The sequence below is a fragment of the Gossypium hirsutum genome, chromosome D11, assembly GCF_007990345.1.
Source record: "Gossypium hirsutum isolate 1008001.06 chromosome D11, Gossypium_hirsutum_v2.1, whole genome shotgun sequence".
Taxonomy (NCBI): domain Eukaryota; kingdom Viridiplantae; phylum Streptophyta; class Magnoliopsida; order Malvales; family Malvaceae; genus Gossypium; species Gossypium hirsutum.
This window is the reverse complement of record NC_053447.1, coordinates 1,731,466-1,738,334: the sequence shown is the minus strand read 5'-3', so window position 1 is coordinate 1,738,334 and position 6,869 is coordinate 1,731,466. Positions and strand designations below refer to the sequence as shown.

The window sequence follows — 6,869 nt, the reverse complement described above, 5'->3', positions numbered from 1 at the left end:
ATGAACTGAGTTCCCATGTATTGGACTGCCTAAAAATTTCAAAGGCAAGTTACAGTGCCTTGTTTTCTTTTTTGTATTTGGTTCAACTTTTGTGGAATCTTATGCTCCATCTCTGTGGTTACATTCATTGTGCAGCTGTTCCAGGAGAAGCCATCAAATGAAGATAATGAACTTATCCTTGCCCTGACAAGGAATAAAGATCCTGTTTCTAACATGTCTGGTTTAAGATACATGAAAAACGTTCTTCTTGGAAAGCGAAATGACCATTGCTTCCGCATGGTTCTTACCGGAAATCCAAATCTTAAACTATCGGAAATTGGTATACCATGTCCTGTTGCAGAGAGGTTGCAAATTGCTGAGCAACTGAACAAGTGGAACGAGGAAAGATTGAAAGCTTGCTGTAATTTGCGTATTCTTGAGAAGGGTGAGATTTGTATTAGGAGAGAAGGTACATTAGTTAGAATTCATCATAATGAAAAGATCCGACTGGGGACATCATCTATAGGCCCCTAAATAATGGGGATATGTGCTTATAAACAGACTCCTTCTATACATCAGCACTCTTTCATTGCCCTATTGTCAAAGTTCTACCTGTGAGTTCCTCTGTTTCGATAAACCCCTTATTTGTTCCCCTTTTCGTGGAGATTTTGACGGTGATTGCCTTCATGGCTATGTTCCTCAGTCCATCAACACAAGGGTTGAGCTCAGCGAGCTTGTTTCTTTGAATAGGCAGCTAATTAATGGCCAAAGTGGCCGAAATCTACTTTCACTGAGTCATGATAGTTTATCAGCTGCTTATTTGGTCAATGGTGATGGGGTTCTCTTGAACTTGTACGAAATGCAACAGCTTGAAATGTTCTGTCCCAATCGTTCACCGTCGCAGCAATCATCAAAGCTCCTTTATTGAGTAATCCTGTTTGGACTGGAAAGCAGTTATTCAGCATGCTCTTTCCTCCCGAATTGGATTATGGTTTTTCTCCAAGTGATGTTGTTATCCGTAATGGGGAGCTTATAACTTCATCTGAGGGATCTTCTTGGTTCCGAGATGCTGATGGCAACCTTTTGAAAGTCTCATTAAAATTGTCGAGGAAAGGTCCTTGATTTTTGCATGGTGCTCAGGAAGTTCTTTGTGAGTGGTTATCAATGAGGGGTATGAGCGTTTCACTCTTGGACCTATACCTAACTCCTGATTCAAATTCACGAAAGAACATGATGGATGAAATCTTCTATGGTCTCCAAGAAACAGAGCTGACTTGCAACTTTAAGCAGTTAATGGTTGATTCCTTCTGTGATTTCCTTGCTGGAAATAATGAAGAAATTGATGGTTTTGTGGGTTTTGATTTTGAGCGGATGTGTTATGAGAAGCAAAGATCAGCTGCAGTTAATCAAGCTTCTGTTGATTCTTTTAAGCAAGTTTTCGAGATATCCAGAATTTATCATACAAATATGCAAATAAAGACAATTCATTATTGACCATGTTCAAAGCAGGGAGCAAGGGTAACTTGCTGAAGCTAGTGCAGCATAGCATGTGTCTTGGGACTGCAACGTTCAGTTGTACCTTTATCATTCAGGTTTCCTCCTAAACTCTCATGTTCTGAATGGAATGATCTAAAATCTCAGGGCTTAACCCAGAACGGTGATGACTGTGTTGAATCTGCAAAGAATTTCATCCCATATGCTGTGATCGAAAGTTCTTTATGACAGGCCTGAATCCACTAGAATGTTTTGTGCATTCCGTTACTAGTCGAGATAGTTCTTTCAGCGACCAGCTGACCTTCCTGGACACTGTCACGAGGCTTATGTTCTTCTTGCGTGATCTATGCGCATCATATGACGGAACTGTGAGGAATGCATATGGAGATCAGGTGTTCAGTTCAGCTATGGTAGTGATAAGGGTACATCTACTGCAACTAGTTTTGCTAATGAACTACAAAGTCAGGCAGTATCCTACTGATGGAACAGTGGCCAACTTTGGTTCATTGTCTCCTGTGCCATTTCTGAGGCTGCATATAGTGCTTTGGATCAACCGATTAGTTACTTGAAACTTCACCATTGCTAAACCTGAAGTGCATCTCTCTTTCTCTTTAATTAGTTGCTAAAAACCATGGTCTTCATCTAAAGAAAAATTTAAGGATACAAATTAGTACTGTGCTGAAACCTATCTAATATAGTTCCTAAGAACCATGGAACAACTTGACACATTCTGAACTAAAAGCAAATGGTTCGAATGTGCTTATGGTCAAATTCCATGCATTTTGCTTCTCAATGTCCATGTTCTTTTATGTTATATGTGCCACCACAACCCAGTCCACCAAAGTTTTAGCCCTGATGGGATGGTGAGCAGGGGGCAAATCCAGAAGTTCTTTTTTTGTGGGGGGGGGCGAATTGAATTATAAATTTTTTGTGAGGCTAAAGTGTAATTTTATCTTGTATTCACTTATGATTTCATCACTTTTGAAAGGACTATATAGAAATCTTTTTATTTTGGGGGCCAAAGTGCAAGTTTACCATATAGTAACTTTAATTCTATCATTTATTAGGAGACTAAAAAAATTTTCCCACTCTAAATTCGCTTCTGATGGCGAGATGGTGTGAATCCCGAATTTAGTTGGTTGATATAAAAATGGTTGCACATGTTAAATGCTAACAAATTAATCTGATTAACTTGCTCAGAGGTCCTTGAATGTGGTTCTAGAAGAAGGAATTCAGACCAGACTATGACGCTATTTTTATCGGATAAACTTGGAAAGGGGAGACATTGTTTCGAGTATGCAGCTTTAGAAATCAAGAATTATTTGGAGAGGTTGATCTTTTCGGATATTGTATCTACTGCCTTAATAACGTGAGTTTTATTTCTTTTATAACTCGTCCTTTCTCGTTTTATGCTTTTCTTATTATTACTCGAGATTTAATTGTGTCCTGTGGTATAGCTACTCCCCGCAGAAGTCAACTGAAAACTGTTTCAACCCTTGGGTTTGCCATTTTCATGTGTGCAAGGTAATGTGATAGGTAAATGGTATTTTTAATGATGATAAATCTTCGACTTTCAAGTTTCCCCCATAAAATGCTGTACTTTACAGGAGACCATGAAAAGGAGGCGCCTTTCAGTGCATTCTATTATTGGTTCTCTTCAGATGCACTACGCCAATGCCAAAAAATTATGGAAAATCAATTTGCCTGACATCCAAGTTACAAGCAAGTAAGTTCCCCCCCCCCCTTTCTTTAGCATGTCCCATTGTTGCAAGAACTACTCACTGACACTATTAATACAATGTAATTCATCTTTTACATAGTTCAATGAATATCAAAATATCTGTCCATTTAAGTTAGGCCAACTTATCCTTATATCCGTGGAAAGTTGCTTGGGTTTTAAACAAAACAGTGAATTGCCAGCTCTGGAGATAAAACATGTCCGCTAGCATTATTGATTTATTCGCTGAACTTTATTTTGCTTCTTGACTTGCTTGATTGAGTGGCAGGTCTTGTTCTCATACTGATATGCCAAATAAAGATGATATGTTTTGTATCACCGTCACGATTGTTGAGCCTTCCAAAAGGTCTCATATAGAATTGGATGTGATTCAAGCCATAGTGCTACCTTCCCTTCTGGAAGCAGTTGTAAAAGGTTTGTAATTCTAGTTCTCCGTTTTTGTCCAAATTTACTAGTATTCGAAATCTCGTTCGTCTTCTTTTGGTGTTGAATCTATAAAATTCTCTTTAGGATTCCCGGAGATCAAGAAGGTGCAAATTTTATGGAATGATCGATTCAAAGTCTCAAAATCTCATAAAACTTCTCCTGGTGAACTTTACTTGAGGGTAGCTGTAACAGGTGGTTTTGGTAAAACAAAACTCTGGGGCATGCTTATGAATGATTGCCTTCCAATAATGGATTTGATCGACTGGACACGTAGTCATCCAGATGATATTAATCAGTTTTGCTCGGCATATGGCATAGATTCTGGATGGAAATTTTTTCTCAATGTAAGTATTACGTCATTGTTATTACTCCACATATTTCTACCGGTTAACTGCATTAAATTAACTTGCTTCATGCTATTTTAAATGCAGAATTTGAAGAGCGCTATATCAGATACCGGCAAGACTATACTAAATGAGCATTTGCATCTTGTCGCCGATTGTCTGTCTGTTACCGGGAGTTTGTTGGCTTAAACTCAAAAGGCTTGAGACTACGACAAGAACATGCATTTGTCTCATCTCCTTTTATGCAAGCATGCTTTTCAGTTAGTATCATTATATCTAGTTGATGCTCTTAATTTAAGCCAAGTAAATGTCGTTTTTAAAGTCGACTTAGCCTTATCTAATTTGTGGCAGAATCCCAGTGCTTCCTTTGTCAAAGCTGCAAAGAAAGGAGTTTCGGATAATCTTCAGGGACCATTGATGCATTGTCATGGGGAAGAGTTCCTTGCATCGGGACTGGTGCACAGTTTGATATACTGTACTCTATGAAGGTATATTTATGCATGTCTTGCACATAATGTACTGTCAAAGTTATTTTTATGAATGATGCATTTTAGAAATAACTAGCTAATTGTGTTCATGCCATTGTTAATTTCAGGATGAAATGATCACCGAACCGGTTGATGTGTATAATCTTCTTGGAAATATTGTTGGTTCTCAGAACCAAGATGTAGAGTTTGAAGTACCCCAAGCTTGTAACATCAAGTCCGAGAAATATGTCTCTGAACTTATGGATGCACTTGGTGATTCTGCCTTTGAACGGCTGAAAAATATTGAAACAAAAATATTGAGAGAATTTCTGACGTTAAATGACATTCAGAGGCTTTCGCGAACTTTAAAGGATATATTGCACAAGTAAGCTTTCCTCCAATTTGTTGTTTACCTTCTCTGTTCAGTTTGGTCGTGCTTTTCCGTTCTCTGATTGCCATATAGTTCCAGGTTTTTGGTGATGTTATATTATAATCGGTTTCAATATGTCTTTGCTAAATTCCGAATATATGCCAAGTTGACCCTTTATCTTGAGCTTGTTGCACTGCTTTGTATGTCTTAGAATGGTGGATAGCTTATGATATCTCCTGATTTCTCGTCTTGAGTGTTTTGATTCTCAACATCAATTCCGATAAAATGACTAGACATGTTTCGTATTCTTAATTTCTCAGACTTGAAGTTATTTACTTCTTCTAAGTTTACACTTTTGCTGACTGTAGGTCTCCTATTGGCCACCGGTTAAGCGGAGCTGACTGGAATTCCGCAATGATGGCATTGTACTTTCATCCTCGAAGAGATGAGAAGGTCGGATCTGGAGCTCAAGAAATAAAGGTATGTTAAAATATATTGGAGTTTTAACATCTATTATACATGTACATACGCACAGATACGATGGTTTCTTGATCTTCGTTCCCCTATTTTTTGCAGGTAGGGTATCACCCTGAACATAAAAATTCTCGCTGCTTTCTTTTGGCAAGGACCGATGGGGCAATCGTAGATTTCTCGTATCATAAATGCGTTATCGGGGCTCTTGAGGTCATCGCCCCCGATAAGGTCCAATTCTACAAGTCAAAATGGTCACAATCCGGTAATCTGTAAACCGGCTCCACAAGCACATGTGCTTGTAATATACAGAAAAAACACCCATTCATACAAAATGATTGCCATTAAGAACTACAGCAATGACATACAAAAACTTTCTACATTGAACAGTTTGATAAAATTCGGGTTTTTACTTGAAAGATCAAATCCGGATCTTAGCCACACAGCACAGGCAATGTTGTTCAATTATCACATTGTTTGTATTCTTTTGTTGTTGAAATAGGGTCATCCTCAGCTTCTTTTTGCTCCTTCTACTGGAACTTGCTTGTTTTTTTTTTCTTCAAATTTAAGCAGAAAAGATCTAGTCGAAGCAGCAACGTGAAGCTCCGAACCCTTTTTTCGATTTGTATTTCTTGATATACTTGTGACAAATACAAGTAACATTGTTGTTTCAGCTATTATATCATTGTTCTCTTCACTGATGATTCTCTTTTTTTTGAGCTTAGTGATATATACATACCACACATGCACGTATTAGACCTATTCATGGGTTGAATTATTTACTAAAATTTAAAGACTAGCCCATAATACGAGATGGTTTGAACAAAAGTATTAGATTCAAAAAATGAGATTGGGTAAAAAAAATTAAACTCGTTTAAAATATGAGCTAAACTCGGACTTGAAAATTCGTGGCCCAATCTTGGCCCAGCTTGACTTGCTTTTTTAAGTTTGTGATTTTAAGCCTATATTTCGAGTTGAGTTAGCTTTAGATAAGTATAAATTGTGTTAATATTATGTTTAGGTTTGGCTTATGAACACCTCTAACACTCATTACGTCATAAGGAGTTGCTCAAATAAAGACATATCACTTGCTCCTCGAAAACTTTGAATCAAAGTGGGTTTTATGAGTGAACAGGTTCTGGTTACACCGCACACGTACATATTATGTCCAAAGAGAGCTATCCAAATAAAGATCTACATTTACCCCCGGAAACTTGAACCGGACGGGTTTTGTAGGTGAATAATTATTAATTATCAAAGTTTAGATCAAATCACACGAGTTCATTTTGAATATTTTTCATTTCGCATTGTTTTATTTTTAAGAAAAGAAAATTTTTCACAATTTCATCAAAGAAAAAAAAACCATTATTAGTTGCTAGTTGAAAATGAAGTGAATGCATAACCTATAATATGTTTTAAGTTTTTATATAAATTAAAATTTAGTCTTTTATTTTTCATATTAAAAAATCTAAGGATTAATTTTTTTATTAAATTCATTAGTGTGATATTTTAAAATAAAAAAAATTGATCTAGTAATTAATGTCACATACGAATGGGATTAGCAATTGAACTTATATTTT

At 36.9% G+C, this 6,869-nt stretch overlaps 1 pseudogene; it reads left to right on the top strand.

Annotated features, from left to right (window-relative positions):
• LOC121223006 (DNA-directed RNA polymerase IV subunit 1-like) overlaps positions 1–5,985 on the top strand; it is a 6,856-nt pseudogene extending 871 nt beyond the window's left edge.
• The last annotated feature ends 884 nt before the right edge of the window (positions 5,986–6,869 follow it).